The sequence below is a fragment of the Globicephala melas genome, chromosome 12, assembly GCF_963455315.2.
Source record: "Globicephala melas chromosome 12, mGloMel1.2, whole genome shotgun sequence".
Lineage (NCBI taxonomy): Eukaryota > Metazoa > Chordata > Mammalia > Artiodactyla > Delphinidae > Globicephala > Globicephala melas.
In genome coordinates, this window is record NC_083325.1 from 10,998,761 (window position 1) to 11,016,490 (window position 17,730).

General features: G+C 51.7%; 1 protein-coding gene across 1 annotated transcript in view; it reads left to right on the top strand.

The window, feature by feature from the left end:
• ACOXL (acyl-CoA oxidase like) overlaps positions 1 to 17,730 on the top strand; it is a 380,307-nt gene that overhangs the window by 304,487 nt on the left and 58,090 nt on the right. The window contains exon 16 of the mRNA XM_070046830.1: positions 9,647 to 9,716. The gene's annotated coding sequence lies outside the window, so the exon portion shown is untranslated. The remainder of the gene's footprint in view (positions 1 to 9,646; positions 9,717 to 17,730) is intronic.

A 17,730-nucleotide genomic window follows, 5' to 3' on the forward strand; every position in this document is an offset into this window, starting at 1 on the left:
TGAAAAGAAAAAAAAGAGCATTCAATTCTTTGAGATATAATCATTAAACAAGTTTTGATACATGCTCAAAGTGGCATAAAATGCCGCTTTGCATGGGGAAAGGATCACCAGGTAACTAAAAGTGAGGTTTTCATCAGTATTTCATCAGTATTTCACCTCCCCTAACTGACTCAGGACCCCTGATCTGGTCCATCAAAGTGCATGTTGAATCCTCAATGGGGAAATTTTATGTAACATCAGTGTAAATAGAGATGGATGAAGCTATCTATTGGGATTCTTTTTCCTAAAAAATTACTCAGAAATTCTCTCTTAATTGGCAGCTTAGAAAATAAAATACATTCCTACAGATTTCTGTAATTATAGGTGAAAATGGTTCTGTGTCCAAGAGGGCAGCCAAAAGGACTTATAGTCCAGATGGCATCAAACCTCTTCTTCCTGAGATCTGGAGGATAAAAGTGCAGAAACCAAGAGTAAGTTAGCCAAGAAGACATAACATGGCAGAGAAAATGGCTTTTTCAAATGTTCAAAATAGCTATTTTTAAATATGTAATACAGTTTCTTGATGCAATTCCTTGCCTTGTGCATATGTTATAGTTCTTAATTCCTGAGAAGTTTAAGACAGAGTAAATTGTATGCAAACCCGTTCCAGGCCGTGGACATGCGGTTGAGTTGTTCTGATCATTGTTACAAAGGTTTTTGCAACGACACTAAGGAGGCACTCAGATTCCATCCCAAGCACCAGAGTTGCGTCCAGCCGCAGCTGCACGGGACCAGCTGCAGCTGCGAGCAGTTGACCTTGGTCTGCTCTGGTCTTCCCTCTTGCAAGGAACATGCAAACCGTGTTGGTCTTAAGGAATGGGATTAAGGCAGTGCCTTGGACTCTGGGACCAAAATGGCAGGATGTCCTGGGGACGTTGAGACTTGCTCTGTCTCTCCAACTCCAATTCCCCATGAAGAACAAATCTGGCCGGCCCCAGCCGAGTCCAGCGTCTACTCAGCTGTCCTTCAGAAACAACACTGTTGGAGAACACTGTTTGTTCACGCCTTTATCCACCCATCCTCAGCCAACAAGTTCTGCTGAAGGCCTGCTGTGTGCCAGGAGGTGTGTTAAGTGCTGGGGATAGAATATCCAGTAAGAAAGGCCCCTGCTCTCAAGGAGCTGGGATGAGAGTTACCCCAGACTTGGTGCACTGGGAGAACATGGGAGAGACGTCGTCCAGTGTGTGGGGTTCATGTGGCTCCCCACAAAGTCCCAGGTGAGGCGATCAGTGTTTGAGACCTTGATATTTTTAGATATACTTAAAAAAAATTTATTTACTTTTGGCTGCACTGGGTCTTCATTGCTGCACATGGGCTTTCTCTACTGTGGCGAGCGCAGGCTACTGTTGGTTGCGGTGCGCAGGCTTCTCATCACGGTGACTTCTCCTGTTGCAAAGCATGGGCTCTAGGTGCGCGGGCTTCAGTAGTTGTAGCACTTGGGCTCAGTAGTTGTGGCGCACGGGCTTAGTTGCTCCGCGGCATGTGGGATCTTCCCGGACCAGGGCTCGAACCCATGTCCCCTGCATTGGCAGGTGGATTCTTAACCACTGTGCCACCAGGGAAGCCCTGAGACCTTGATTTTTGGTGGATGGGCAAGATTTACCTTTAGTATGTAGGTGGCAAGCGCATCACAAGCAGAAGGAAGGGCAAAATGGGAGGCATGAAATGCACGGGTGACTTGGGAAAGCGCTTGTGGTGTGGTGCGTCCAGGATGCAGGGCAAACGTAGAGGGTGGGAGTCGGGGTCCCGCAGGGTCCGTGTGGGCCACGTGTGGGAGCTTTCACTATCCACCTCCACAGTCAGTGGGGGTCTGGGAGAGATTGAGAGCAGGGGGAGGCATGGCCTGCTTGGGGCGTTAGGGAGAGGCCTCTGTCTGTGGTGTGGAGGGGAATCGTGACCAGGGAGGCTGGGCGAGGCTGTCCAGGAGGAAGCTGGGCAGAAACGAACTCCGAAGCGATGGCGGCAGGACTGGGGCCGAGGGTGGGGTTCCGGAGATGTTACAGGGAAGGAATCTATGGGACCTTGAGAGTGATCAGACGTGAAGGGTGAGGTAGGAGGGAACGCGGAGGCTGACGAGGGAGGGGTTGGCTCTCGCACCGGGTGACCGGACGGGATGAGATTGCACTTGGACCTGGGGCACGAGCGGGGCCTGGAGCATGTAAGTGAGACGCTGAGACAGGGGAAAGGCAGAGAGGACTGGGAGCCACAGAGACACCCCAGTCCTGAGCAGAAGCATCATGTTAAATTGAGAGGAGAACCCCTCAAAATGGAACATCGGAGTGGGTGCCAGGCCCTGGGCAGTGGCTCACGGCTGTCCTGTCCATGACCCTCCTGGAGTCCACAGCTCTTGGTTTTCCAAACTCCGTCAACTCCTGCTCTCTTGGTGGATCAGGGGCAGGGAGGGGCGTGACCTCCAGCCGAGCGTCGCTGTGAGACTCGTCCTTCCCGGCAGTTGCGAGGGATCTGCCAGTGGTTGGGACGCTCCCACGGGGAAGGCTGTCTGCCAGGGAGAAGATCGGGCGATGTGGCCACCACCGATGGCTGCCTCTCGCTCTGCCTCCTGGTCTGGACCAGACCCCAGGAAGCATTCCTTGGTCAAGGTGAGACAGGGACCACATCGAATAAGCGAGAGGACACCCCATGCATCTGAGGGCGGGCAGCTTCCTGCGTACGGGAAGACTGTGGGTTCCAGAGACAGGAGTCCAGCTGAGCTAGGCCCTCATGGCTTCCCAAGTGAATGGCCACGCTTACTCTGGGCTGAAAGGACTCTTCCCAGAGAATCCGTGATGAGTGAGCTCCCGCTCGTGACATCAAGCCTGGCCCGAGCCGAAGACCACAGATGGATCTCCTTTGCAACCAGCTTCATGGGAAGGAAGATCGAATGGGCGTGTGATGCTGCAGCCATGGGGAGAGGGATACAGCCTCCCTCCCGAGGTCTAGACACTGCAGGCAGGGCTCGGCCCCTCACACGGCTGCCCCCTCCTCACAGGAACTGCCCACATCTAGAACGTGGCCGCCGTTTATCCGCGTCTCGTTCCCACAGCTCAGACTAGGTCCAGGCTTCCCAGACATCAGTGAGACCCTGTTACTGTTCCCATCCCGGGGCCTGGCCAAACTGGCCTTTTACCTGCCTCTAGCAGTGCAGGCTCTGCTGGTCCATGCTCTCCCCCTGTGTGGGCAGAGTTCTTACAGATTTCAAAGGAGTGGACAGAAGTGTAGTTTATTTGCTTACAAAGTTGGCAGTGCCTCCTACTTGGAGACTTTGGGCTAGGAGTAGGAGAAGGAGTAAGATGTGAACACCGCACCCTCATGCAAGTGGATGCCGCCGAGCCTGGGAGGGGTACCAGTAGTTGGCAGATGTCGCGGGACTCCAAGGTGGCTTCACAGAGGGTCCCTTGGTGCTGGGTCTTGAAGTGTGAATAGGATCCCAAAGTTGGAAGTGTGGCAGTGCATTCCAGGAGGAGGCTACGGTGTGGGCAAAGATGAAGGTGATGAAGCGAAAAGCTTGTCCAGGGGATGCCAGTGCCCCTCTTCCACCAGGAGGGAGGCTTTTGGGGGAGAGGCCAGGAGAGTACTGAGACGACGAGCCTGGAAGCGTGGGCTGGGGAGGGCTGGGTGCGCTGAGCGCTGCACTGCAGAGCTTGGCCTTTGCCGGGTAGACAGCAGGACGCCGGTGGAGGGCCTGGGCTGGAGAGGTACCCTCTGACCCAGGCTCCCTTGAGGGGAATTTTCCTGGCCCAGGGGCCATGCTGCATTGGAGACAGAGGCCCAGGGTGGGGATGGGTGGGGAGCGGAGCCCAAAACCAGTGAGTGTGGCCAGCAAGTGAGAGGACAGATCTGCAGTGAGATGCTGGCAGGTGGGGTTGCACTGGAGGAGCAGAGGGCCCCGTCTCCATCCTTTGGAAGTGCTGAGGTCCCAGGACTCAGGCAGAAAGTGCACTGAGGCTTAGTTACAGGGAACTGGAGCCTGCGTGCCTGGGGAAGAGGCACCTCGGAGCACCTGTCATGCTCGTGGTCACAGAGGAGGGGAGTGTGGTATCTGCCCCGCGTGCCCTGCCTGCTCTCTGGAACGGGTCCCGTGAGCTGAGGAAGGAACAGGCAAGCGCTGCAGGGCCAGCAACAAGGACAGAGCAGGTGGGAGGGTGGGAGTGTGGAGGGAGAGGGGAGCCAGGACCCTTTCCTGGCACAGAGGCTCCCAAGGGTCGGCTCCACGCCCTTTCAGCCCATCTCAATGGGCAGGAGGCCGTAACTGCTACACCTGCTGGCTGCCAAGGAGTTCAAAGCCCCTGTTCCCGCTCTGTGCTGATTCTGAACACAGAGCTGGAGTTCTTTCTGCAAAGACGCAGCCCTCTCTCTCTCTCTCAACATTTCCCTGTTATGTTGTGAAGAAGAGGTGGGAGGGGGACTTCAGAAGCCTGGAGTGACAGATAGTTCGGCAAAGGGTGTCACGAGCATGGCTGTCACTCGCAGGTGAGAGGGGACCGCTGAGGGACAGCCACGGCAGTCTTCCACCTTGTGCATGGGCATCAGGGGAGCCTGGCCCTTGGGGCTCCCAGGGAGAGGCAGGCCTAAGCCAGCCAGGTGGGACGCCCGCCTCCGGGGCCAGGGAGGCCTCGGCAAGGGAGGACCCTGCTCCTGGGCACAGCGCCACACCCTGGCGTGCCCAGTGTGCACGTGCTCAGCTCGCACTCCTCCAGTAGAACCTTCTGTTTAGGGGCAGGTGTCAGCCTCCCCATTTCTGCTGCCCCAACGTGGAGGCTGGCTTCCTCATCTTCACTGTAGGTACGTGAGAGCCACACTTTCCTGCCATTTTGGAGACTCAGCTGGGACTGAGTTTCCTCTTTCCAGGGATGGATGGGGGGCCTGGCTTTGAAGAGGCTTGGGTGAGCCTGTGTTTTCTCACCGGGTCCTTATTCTCTAGCCTGAGCCTGCACTGTGTGTGGGACCCACAGTGAGGGTACCAGACAAGATTACAAAGCAGTGAAGAAAAGATACTCTGTCCTCCCGCCGTGGCACATGTAGCTTTATTCATCCAGAAGGCCAGGTGGGAATCTAGAATTCTCAGACTCCTGGAAGTTTTGTGAACTCTGCAGCCTGGGGAAAAGCATCCCCCTTTCCCCACCTCCCTCTTTCCCATCCACAGCTCCAGCCTAGACACCCAAGGTCTGTCTACACCCCTCCCAACAGCTTCCCCTTGGCCACCCCATGGGTCCAGGGTGCACACACCAGGAGGAGAGCATTCCCAGGAGAGAAGCTCAAGCTACTTGGGCTGGAGAAGTGGGATGCGGGCTCCAGGCGGGCGCTCCCCCATTACCCCGTGGGGAAGGCTGTGGACAGAGGAATGCCAGAGCAGGGCTCTCTAAAGCTTGATAACTGGGGCAGGACCCCTGGTTCCCAGAGCCCTGTCATAGGGATTGAGAGAAAAGCTGAAAGAATATTCTGAGACAGGATTCCTGAGAAATACAACCCGTTCTGTCATATGTCCAGGCCAGCTGTGCCTGCGAACTTAACGATTGTGCCCAGTCTCACCAGCCATATTTCAAAAAGGACAATGGCATTGTGCATTTGGTTCATCTTACTTTCCCCTATTATTTGTATCAACACGTCATCATGATAGCGTCCTAGGCACGAGCATTTCTTTGAGTTTTAGGGTATCCCTCGTGTTGCAAAATCCCGTCTGCCTTTCAGAAACGGCTGCAGGGGTTTGGCTGTTGTACATAATTTATCCACCAGCTCATCGAAGGGGAGGCATATGTGTTTCATGCTGGCCTATAATTTTTTTTCTCCCGAACTACCACTTTTTTTTGTTTTGTTTTTTGCTTCAATCAGGTCATTTTTTCTATGCATCCCTCTCACCTCCCTCCCCAACCTCAAAGCTAACGAGTATGTTACCTAAAAATCTATTGTTCTTCCTCTATTGTCAGGCTGATCTTTTTGTCGCACAGGGTGGACAGGCTGAACCAAGGAGGGCTTGACTATACTCAGACAGGTGGGAGCCTCTGCAGCCCCTACGGAAATAAATGGCACTGGGACACTTAAGAGCAGTTACAACAATTGAAACGTGGAATCAAGAAGATGATTCCCTCCCGAGTCTCTTAAGGAAGAGCGCGCCCCAGTGCGACCCGTGTTCTGTGGGCGCTGGTCCGGCTGCAGCATCCTTTCTTTTCTCATTAGGCAGGCAGCTCCCTGAATCAGCAACAAAGGGAGAGGAAAGTACATACCACAACTGCTTTCATTTTGAGGGTTATTTTCCTATTTAAAAGTTGAGGCAGGAGGAGGGAGAGGAGAGTGAAGTGTCACCCGTGTGATACTGCTCCCCTGGGGTTGTCAGTGGGCCCCAGACCTGGGCCCCAAGAGCTGTGAGCCACATTTCTGCCCTTCCTTCCTCTTTCAGGACTCAGTAGAAATCAGAGCAGGGGGAGGTGGGGGAGAAACCTGCCTTGGGCACGAGAGCATCTGTCACCCTGGCTCTGAGGCGAGGGGAAACAACCAGGGAATTGGTGAGCCCTGCTTGTCTGACCTGCAGTTGTCAAGGTTGGCTTTTATCGTTTGTGTCAAAGGAGTGAGAGGTGATCGATTCATGAAACGCAGCGGGCCGGTTAAGGGGAAGCTCCACCCGTGGGGTCCTGTGTTCCCACAAGTGCACTCCAGTCCAGTTCCAAAAACTGGGTCATGACTTGAGGCCTGTTGGGCAGGACGGGCATAGAACAAGCAGGCTGAGACCCAGGCTGTCTTCTGGAGCCCGGAGCTTCCCTCCTGAGATACGGCAGCAAGTGTACCGAAAAACCAAAGCAAGACTCAAAAAGAACCCAGCGTGTAACATGTCATGCCAGTGCATCAAACGGGAATGAATCAGTGTGATGGGGAAAAATTAGACAAAACTCCTTAGAGGTGCAGAGAATTGGGTGCCGCGCCCCCCGGCACTGGGCACTGACATCCAGCCTCTGCATTAGTCCTCACACCGACGCCAGGAGGCCGGCACCCTCTCCACGTGTGGGTGGTGAGGAAATTGAGGCTCAGTCAGTGTGTGACTCATCTGTTGTCTGAGGAGGCTGGTGGCGGCAGCACCGTTGAGGATGTGAGTCAGGTCCATCTGACTCCAGGCCTGTGCAGCTGACCCCTCCATCCACTGGGCCCGGCAGAAGGTGTTCTCTGAGCAGATTGGGAGGAGAGAGGGAGAGGGTCACGTGGGCCGAGGACCAAGCCGTGGTTTGAAGATGGTGAGGAACCGTTGGAGAGGACGTCTTGTCCAGGGCAGAGGGGCTAAGATGGTGGAGGAGACGAGAAGCCAGAGGGCAGTGCCAGGCTTCCTACGGTGGCAGGAGAGGAGGCCTGGGCCTCAGGGTTGGGGAGCAAGTTAGAAGCGTTCTGCAGGCATCAGAGCGGCAGCTGTGCCAAGGGGAAGGGGTGCCTTTGAGGGGCAAGGAGAGTCCGCAGGCATGGCGACAGGAGGGAAAATCAAAGATTTGGGCCTGGAGGCTGGTGGATGACAGTCCCTCCCACTGAAATGGGAAAATTCAGGAAAGGGATGCCTAGGCGTGGAGCTCAACTGGTTTCGCTTAGATGTATCAATACAGAATTTCAGGGAGCAGCTGCTCTCCTGGGTGCCACGTCTCGTGAACAAGTAAAGGTGTCACAGTGGAGTCCGGCACACGGGCAGCTGGACGCATGGACGCGGGGCCACCCCAGGGCGGGGAGAGGGGAGGGTGAGAATCTAGCGGCCCGCCGAGGAGGCCGGGAGAAAGTGTCTAGATGTCCGCGGCCTGTGCTGAGGAAGATGCCATGTCACAGCAGAAACCTCTACCAAATAAAATAGCCACCTTCTAAAAGATTATCTAAAGAACACCGAGTGCGGATTCTTTTTTTGGCGGTGGGGGGGAGGTTATTTTTTATTTTTTACAGTAGCTCCTTGTTGGTTATTTATTTTAAATCTAGCAGTGTGTACATGTCAATCCCAAACTCCCAATCTACCCTTCCCCTACCACCTTTCCCCCGGTGACCATAAGTTCATTCTCTTAAGTCTGTGAGTCTACTTCTGTTTTGTAAATAAGTTCATTTGTATCATTTTTTTTAAGATTCTGCATATAAGCGATATCATATGCTATTTCTCTTTCTGTGTCTGACTTACTTCACTTAGTATGATAATCTCCAGGTCCATGCATGTTGCTACAAATGGCATTATTTCATTCTTCTTATGGCTGAGTAATATTCCATTGTGGAAGATGGGCTGGAGCCAGGGGATGGCCAGTGGCTTTGAGTCGTTGGATGGGTGGTTGAGCTATGCTGCACTCAAAGGCAGGATGTGAGACTGCCCAGCAGACAGCAGTGAAGGGTGACGACAGGTAAAGAGTGAATGCAAGTTTGAGTCTGGAAATAAGAGGCTCATCTACACGGGTCACTCAGTTAAAGACTTAATGCCTGTCAAAAGAAGCGGATTTAAATCTGAGGGTGGCAGGGAATCATGGGAGCATTTTCGAGAATGAAACAATACAGTCAAAGCAGCGTGCATGGGACGCAGTTGTGGTTTTGTGCTTATGTGCACTGAAAAGGATGCTCACGCGAATGGGCCTTGAGTGAGAGCTGGGCCACCAGCATAGAGAAGGGTAGTATAATTTGTGTAAATTGTCTCAGTTAATATTACTAGAGCTTTCATGGCCAATAGAAATGGATCATTAATCTCTTTGCAGACCTTCTTGGTTTCTCTCCACCATCCTGTTGGAGAAAGATGGTAGGGGAAATGCGACTTGAAATATTTGGGGGACTTGTTGGGTTTGCTTGAGTCGACACTGGGCCCTCATCATTCATAGCCAGAGAAGACTTAACACCGTGGGAATCACGATGGAGACTTGAGAGAGAAAATGTAGCACCGCCAGATTTACAAAGGCAGGTGGAGTCCTCTAGGCGGTGGTCACAGGAAATGAACAGGCAGTGTGGTCATGGGGGACAGGCTGTATGGTGGCTGAACCCAGGACCTCCCGGCGGTGTATTTTTTATTTTTAAAATTTTATTAATTAATTTTTTTATTGGAGTATAGATGATTTACAATGTTGTGCTAGTTTCAGGTGTACAGCAAAGTGAATCAGTTATCCATATACATATATCCACTCTTTTTTAGATTCTCTTCCCATATAGGTCATTACAGAGTGTTGAGAAGAGTTCCCTGTGCTATACCGTAGGTTCTTATTAGTTATCTATTTTACATACAGCAGTGTGTATATGTCCATCCCAATCTCCCGATGTATCCCTCCCCCTCCCCCTCCCCCCCCCCAGCCCCCGGTAACCATAACTTTGTTTTCTGTAATACATCTGGGACTATATTTCTGACTATATGTGACTAGAAATAAGCTCGTTTGTACCATTTTAGGATGGAGCTTTGCTGATGGTCACGGCCGTTTACTCTAATGTAATCATCCCGGCTGACAAGGGTGAAGTGACTGCGCGGCCCTGCTCCCACCTCCCCCGGGGCGGGCTCTGTCCACCTTGAACTTATCACCAAGGAAAGATTGTAGCATGCCACCTCTATCTGTTATCACCACGATGTCCTCCTCCAAACAGGGTCCAAAGGGTCCAAAGGGATGCCATTCACTTTCTCTTTCTTCCTTTCCAGTGACTTTAGAGCAGTTCTCCCTGCCCGGGAGGAGCTGTCCTGAAAAGAGGACCAGGCTTTGTTAAAAAAGGTACGTTGTGCTATGCGGCTGCTTCCCACTAGCTATCTACCTTACGTTTGGTAGTGTATATATGTCGATGCCTCTCTCTCGCTTTGTCAGGGAGATCAGCTCGGTGCTTTGTGACCGCCTGGAGGGGTGGGATAGGGAGGGTGGGAGGGAGGGAGATGCAAGAGGGAGGAGATATGGGAACATATGTATATGTATAACTGATTCACTTTGTTATAAAGCATAAACTAACACACCATTGTGAAGCAATTATACTCCAATAAAGATGTAAAATAAATAAGTATTAACTTCAGATAAAAAAAAAAAAAGGTACGTTATCACACAAAGCGCTGATTGCCTTAAAGGCTCACAGCATTTTTATTGCCCTGAGGAGGGGTTCACTTTTACGAGCCAGAGTAAATTTATCATCCCTGAATTTTGTGCTCCTTGGGGATAAACTTGCCATCGGTGGGTAGGAGGGCTGCTGGTTAATGAGCACAGCCGCCGTCCTCGGAGTGCAGCAAAGTGACAGGAAAGTGGGTGTCAACCACTAGCGGGGAATCTGTTCAATTCTCCAAAGGGCTCAGTTGGTTCTATTTAAGCTTATCTGACAGAGCCTTGATTCTCTGAGCAGATTTATGAGACTTGGCCAAATTCTATGACTCTCACCATACTTTTTAATTAAGACAAAGGATCCCATACGTTCTGTGTCTGCCACATCTTTCGTCGCCGTGGGGAGAGCCTCACAAATGAGTCTGTTCGTATGAGCCACTGGAAGGGGCATCTTATGTCATAGCTTCCTCGCCCTTGAGTGGGAGACAGACTTCTTTTATTCTTGGTGACCATCGTTTTCTTTCCTTCCAAATGACGAAGGAACACAGGTGCGGGCTAACCTACATTGCAGTTGTACATCTAGGTGAGCCAAAAGTGTGGAAAAGCCTGTCCAGCAGCCTGCCTGCATTTAATTAAAACTTAGTCTTTGAAGGCAGAAAGCAGTAGGTACCAGCAGATCATAAAAGTACAGACACGCTTTTCCACCAATGGGTGAGACTCATGTTTTCACCTAGAAACTGTCCTCAGACTGACCTAGAGGCATCTGCATTTCCGTGACGTCATTTCAGTTCTGTACTGTCAGGAAACCGCGTGTACCAGGAATTGCATTTCTTTACCTAAATACCATACCAGGTGTTCTCTGACTTTAGAAATGGGTGGAAAATATAGGGCGTCACTAGAAGGGATTTTCAACTCATTTGCCTAAGATGTGATATTTTCAGTCTGTCTTTTTTTAAAGCTTTCAGTGATGTTGATTTTATAATACAGAAGTGCTGATACCAAACATTGGGTTTGCCCGGGAAACGTGGTCCACCAGGGTCCCGGCTCTTCCAATACACTGACTTTCAGTGGCACCCATTCAGGCACAGAAACTTTACTTGGTACTTTGAGGTTGTCCACCCTAAGCTCTCAGTTCCCCACCCTGAGGGCCATTCCCCCAGGACCTTCCCTTCCAGGGACAGGCAGTGGCACTGTGATCTCGGGGTAGCTCTTGGCCCCCAGACACTCACCTCTTTACTCCAGTCGCTAGTCAAGGTGATGAGGACACAGTGCCTTTGGCCCTTTCTTCCTATTCTGTCCGGCGTTTTCTCCTGCCATCTCCTCCTTCTTGCTTCTCTCCTCCTGTTCATCTCTCCACCGTGTTCCCTCCTCCATGCCTCTGTGGGCTGAACCAACTCCTATGTGTTGCTTGGTCCTGCTGGTGAGCCCTGCATGGAAATTACCTGGGCATCTCAGAGGCAGCCTGGGGTAGAGAGGGCAGAGCACAGAGCCTGGCGCCAGGAGAGCAGACCTCCAGGCCCGCTCCTAGCTGTCCCTATGGCCTCCACGACTGCAGATACCACAGCCGCTCTCTTCACATCCATAGGGAGAGGGTAGAAAGAGATGCCACCCAAAGCCTCTTCCTTCTCTTACTTTCTCACCCACCTGCCATGCACACATTGCCCCAGGCTGGCTTCTTGGGAACATTCAGTTAGAAACGAACAGTTGAATACTCTGTAATGACCTATATGGGAAAAGAATCTAAAAAAGACTGGATATGTGTATAGGTATAACTGATTCGCTTTGTTGTACCCCTGAAACTAATACAACATTATAATTCAACTATACTCCAATAAATATTAATTTAAAAAAAGAAGAGGCTACCCTGGTGGCACAGTGGTTAAGAATCTGCCTGCCAATGCAGGGGACATGGGTTTGAGCCCTGGGCCGGGAAGATCCCACATGCCGCGGAGCAACTAAGTCCGTGTGCCACAACTACTGAGCCTGCGCTCTACAGCCCGCGAGCCACAACTACTGAGTCCACGTGCCACAACTACTGAAACCCGCACACCTAGAGCCCATGCTCTGCAACAAGAGAAGCCACTCTAATGAGAAGCCCATGCACTGCAGCAAAGAGTAGCCCCTGCTCACCGCAACTAGAGAAAGCCCGTGTGCAGCAATGAAGACCCAATGCACCCAAAAATAAATTAAAATAAAGAAGAAGAAGAAGAAACTAACAGTTGGGAGTGGGAGAGGGTTCAGATAGCCCAAGGTGTCCTGGAATGATGTCCAGTGACATTCAGTATTTTACATCTTCCCTGTTGGTCTCTGCAGACTGTGCGACTATTGCAACCGAGGGTGATGTCTGTGGGTGTTTTCTCAATATCTGCAGATATTTGAACTGGCATCATCAAAGAAGTTTCACTCAACAAAAACGTGTGCTCAGTTCATATATACTGAAACTATTTTATGATTTTTTTCTCAGGAGATTGAGGTTTTTTAATGTCACATATCAGAGAGCATCATGTGGGCGTGACAGTGGTATGCAGGATTTTTGTAGCTTGTTCTGTGGAAGAACTTGCTCAGGGTGACAGTAGATCGTTCTGACTACAGTCAGCCTGTGGTCAAGTTTATGTTTACTCGAGTGAGCTATTCACTTCCTAGATTCTCTGCAGCCAACTTAAATATCTAACTCCACCTTGTTGAGTGAACAGTTGTTGCAGGCAAAAAAAAAAAAAAAATGCAGATTGGTGTTGAATATGATGTTTTAGAAAACAATATTTTGCATGCATACCATTGCATCCCTATACTGTCCCAGATAATTGAGACCTAAGGACAGATATTTCATGACCTGTGAGTGTGCTCTAGACACAGACTGCAGGGAAGATGCAAAAGACGAGCACACAGCAGTCGAGCCAACGTCCGACACCCCTGGAAAAACAAAGCCAGAGTGTGAAGTTTTGGAGATGGCAGAGGCCAGAGCCTTCGTGTGACAACCAGGAAGAGTAGGACAGGGAGAAGATATGGCCCTCTGCCACGGCACTGCTAGTTGTCGGGCAGTAGAACTGTGACCACAAAGCCCCTGGACCCTCAGGCTGGACTCCTCCCAGATGATCAGATTCACAGAAAATCCACCACCTCGGCCAGAGCTGCTCGGGAGGTAAGACTGACGAAGCCTCAGGTGCACTGCTGTGGCTGGCGTGTGGAATCACGCTCGTGGCTTGCTGTGAATCACACCCTATTTGCTGAGACTACCGTGAGGCAGGAGGGAGCTGGCTTCTCTGTGACTCAGTTTCCCCAAATACCAAGCAGAGGTCAAGGCTGTTGATGACTTAGGATTTTCCCACCACTGTGGCCCTGCTAAGGGGCTGGGAAAAGATGCCAAGAGGTAGGACAGCTGTCATTAGGGTTTGCCTCTCAGGGAGATTTCACTATGATTTGAACCACAGAAAAGATTTAGATTCCATAAATGACTTATGACCCCATTCACTTTCCGTCCCCATACTTACCTATTCCTTCCCTCGTTCTTAGTTCTGCTTGCCAATTCATCTCTTCGGTCCTTGCTGTCACTACCCTGGACAGCCCACTTACGCCTCTGCTCTGCCCTCCACTCCACTGTGGCTCTGGATCTCACCTAAGCTCCAGCTCCACGTCCCAGCTCACTCAGCAGGTCTGAACCCCACCTGTCTACGGTCTCTGTCCTCCCTCCTCAGCCTCAGGGCCATGGGACAGTCCATGACTCTGTCCTGGGACTGCCACTCCAGAGCCAGTGCATCTGTGCCCCTGGCAGCATCTTTCAGAGTCACCCCTTTCCTCTGTTCCAGAACAGAGCACCTGGGCTTGGTCCACTGGGGGCAAGTCTGATCTCCACTCTGCCAGGATCCAGCGTGTGACCTTGGGCAGGTCACTTTGACCTCTTTTAGCCCAGTGTCCTCTTCTGGCAAAAGAGGAAGAGAATTAGATTACTCCGGAGACCCATCCAGCACCTGCACTCTGTGAACCTGTGCCTGGACATTGCCAGCAAGCCTGCGATTCTAAACGTGCTTGAGAATGACTCAGCCTGGTCTTCCAGCTGCTTGTCTCTCTCCTTCGGGCTTAGCCAAATGAACCTTCTCAGAGCCCCATGTCCTACGTGTCCTTCCCTGGATAAGTTTCCAGCCCTAAGTCTCTCTATCCTTTGAAACAGGGAGATGACAGAAGTCCAGAAACCTGGACTTCTTGGCTTTTTGAGAGTGAAAGGGGGCACCATTAAAAATTAAGCTTGGGTGACAGGCATAAACCATGACGGTCCCAGGCAAACCCAGGCATCTGGTTAGCCTAGTTTTGAGTCAAGGCCCAAATCCCTTCCTCAGTCAAATGGCTCTACCTTGCCTCTCAAACTTTGCTCTCAGTGTTCGGTCCAGCTGTTCCCTGCCTGCCTCCCAGGATCGTCTCCTCTTAAAATTGTGCCCTCTTTTCAGTGATGGAAAGTAGTCATAAGACAGGCCCCTTGGTGCCAATCTGCATTCAGACCATCATTTTCTAAATCAAATAGAAATGATCACAGTTCCTCAGTCTGTTCTCTGGGGAGTTTCTTACACAACTGGCAGCAGTCTTTCCAGTTTGGGTGTGAGACAGCAGCCCAGCAAGGACCCTCACTGGGACAAAAACATCCTGAGGTCGTCACCTGCTGGGTCTCCCTGCCTTCCTTGGAAAAGCAAGTAGGATGTTCTGGGGAAAGTGGCCATTCCTGATCCGTGCTGCTCCCCCCCAGGCCAGGGCACAAGAGCTAGTTGAAGGAGCTTCTGCTGACCTGCTATAACTGGAGGGTTGGCTCAGAGCAAGGCTTTTCCACTCCAGGGATGCCGAGCGAGTGCCTGGAATGTTCCCCACACTGCAGCCCCCAGCGCGGTCCTGGCTTGGCCACTCTGCCCAAGTGCTCTGGCTGGAGGTACCATGTAAAGTTCAAGGTCGGCTTTTCTGTAGGTGAGATCCCATATCACACCACGTCGGCTATAGAAAATGGTAACAAGAGCCAAGCTGCCTGCTCAAGAGTAAATAGAACCACTTGAACCTGTCCTCCCCAGATCGCAGACCTTCGGCAGGGCTGTCACACCAGCAGCAGCAGTGATGGCCGTTCTCCATCTGATTGGCAGAAGGGCAGACCGTCTGGGGCGAAGTGGATGATACCTTGGTCTGAGGACACAAGCAGGGCAGTTTGAGTACCTGCTGTCTGTCCAGCTGGCACGCACAGGGGCCCATTGGAGTGGATGGCACAGTTGCAGGGTGCTGGGGCCCAGATCAAGAAAACCTACAGAGGCGATTCCCCAGGAAGGCTCCACTGACCGGAGCCTGGAGTGCTGCTGGAAGCTTCCTTAGCATTTCTTACCAACCGCCAAGTGTTCACACTGCCCCCAAATGCACAGGGGAAACTGGGCAGATACGGAGGGCAGGACGCCAGGCCTCCCTCCCACACATCCCCTCACCACTGTGGTCTGGCTAGCTGGAGCTTTTTCTCTGTCTAATGATGTTCTAGGAAATCAGACACATGAGTCTTTCCTGAAACTCAAAGTCCCTGAGCGAGCGACATGGCCCAACCCTTCAGTCCCCCAGGTTTACAAAATACAACTTCTTCCCAGAAACGAGCCTTTTCTCCTAGCCTGGTGGAATCCTGGTCTGTTAGGAAGGAGAGTTTTCACAAGAAAATGATGACTTTACCTTAACCTGGGACCCCGGCAGAGCCTTGAGGAGAAAGGGGATTTTCCACATGACCGCTGCAGTGATTCACCTCCCCTCGAAGGTTTAGAAACACCCCAGCAAGCTGCTTATCTAGTGTTCCTTCAGTTGTCACTGTCACAAAGGTTCTTTCTGCTTGGCTTCTCCCCCAGTCTGCCTCACCCGCCTCACTCTCTCCGTGTGATCGGCCCAGGGAGCAGCGTTCCGTTTGGGGAATGGCCCACGCATCCTCGCAGGGCCTTTGTCTGTCTTTGTGCGTTAGAGAAGGCCTCTGCTCCCCCAGCCCCGACGCGGCGCTCACCACGGCAACCCCAGCACAGGGGCAGGGCGTCTGCAGGGGACTGTCCCCACCTCGCCAGCGGCTGGCAGAGGCCGTTGGAGCCTGTCAAGTGGGCGAGATGGGGTTTTTCCCTTTTTCCTGCATTCTAACTGCTCTTTCTTTCTTTTCTCAACATGTGTAGGTAGCAGCTGGTTTAAGCACCAAACCCAGCGGCCAAAAGTTAATTGCAAGCACTTCCCACTGAGCGCAGGGAAAACCGTGATGTCCTCCTTTCTGTCGGCGGCCCTTTTCCTACCCGAGGACCCCATCGTGGCCCCTTGCCTTTGAGAGTGTCCTGGGCCCCAGGGCAGGAAGCAGGAGCAAACATCCTGTGTGTGCACCACGCGTGCCTGCAGCCCCTGCTCAGGCGTCTGCAGCCAGTCATGGGCTCAGGCTTCCCACACAGAAGCAAAGGTTCCTACCTGGGGCCTGAGGGCATTTCCAAACCCAGTCCATCACGAATAGTGTCAGTCCCTGCTCCAACTTCCCGGAGCCCAGATCATTAAGGGTAGCGGGGTCTGCGGTGGTGAAACCCCATCCTTTCCGCCTGTTCTTTTCCCGCTACCTTCTCTGCTCCTTGCGAGCCAGAGCCACACAGAAAGAAGCGAGCATGTGGCTGACAGTGTTCCAAGGCAGCTGTTCTACAATATTCACTGAGGACCCGTTATGGGCCAGGTGATGTTTATCTAGTACCTGGTTCGTTTGAAGACTATATTTCGGGTTTTTTAGAATATATATATTTAATAAGGGAAAAGAGCTACAAGTGACAAAGAAATCAAATTTCAGACGTAGTGTTACAGCCATAAATGGTTTTCCCTCATTCCTGTACCTCTGTGCCATTGAGGCCCTGGAATGCCTGCTTCCCTTCATTCCTGGTTCTCTCCCCACAAGTTCAAGCTCATGCCAAGGCTCTGCAGGGCTCATCTCAAACCACCCCCAACCCAAATCTCAATGACAGTTATCTCTCCTGATGAAACTTTAATTTTGGAAAGGAATCTTTGGTGCATAGGAGTAACTTTTTAACTCAAAGAAATAAATATCCAATGGTTGGAATTTCAGGCTCCCTGATAGGTCAACAGAAGGGTTATTTTGTTGACTGTCTTCACATACCTACCACAACCCCTCTTCAGAAACATCTGTGAGTGGCTATTATGTGCCAATCACTGGAGGTGCTAATATCAATAAGACCCTCACCCTCAATTCCCTGACTAATAGATGAGACCCCAACAAGCGAGCACGTTGGAGTGGGTTACATGCTGAGACGGGGGAAATTGGGGGAGTTAACAAAGCACTCAGCTGGGGTGCCCAACTCAGCATGGGTTAGAAAAGACTTGCCAGAGGAGCTGGCATTTGTGCTAAGTTTCTGCAGGAAATTAAATTTAACCAACTGCGTGGGTTCCGCCGTGCTTACTGGTGGGTTCCGTGTGAGAAGTTGTGTTCTGAGTTTTCCAATTATAGAGTGTTTCGGGTGCACTGATGCATGTCTTGCGAGCTGGCTGCCACAGTAGGGGACCTAGACAGCTGCCTCTTTAGGGGAGAGGTCTCCAGAAGCTTCCATTCTTGTTGGCCATGCACGTTTCCCCAGTGTGCTATAGCTATCTTGAAATTCCAGCATTGGCTTGGAAGGCTACCCTAACTTCCAGAGATTAATGTCAGTGTCAGGTATCTCTGAGAGGGAATGCAGCAGAAGCC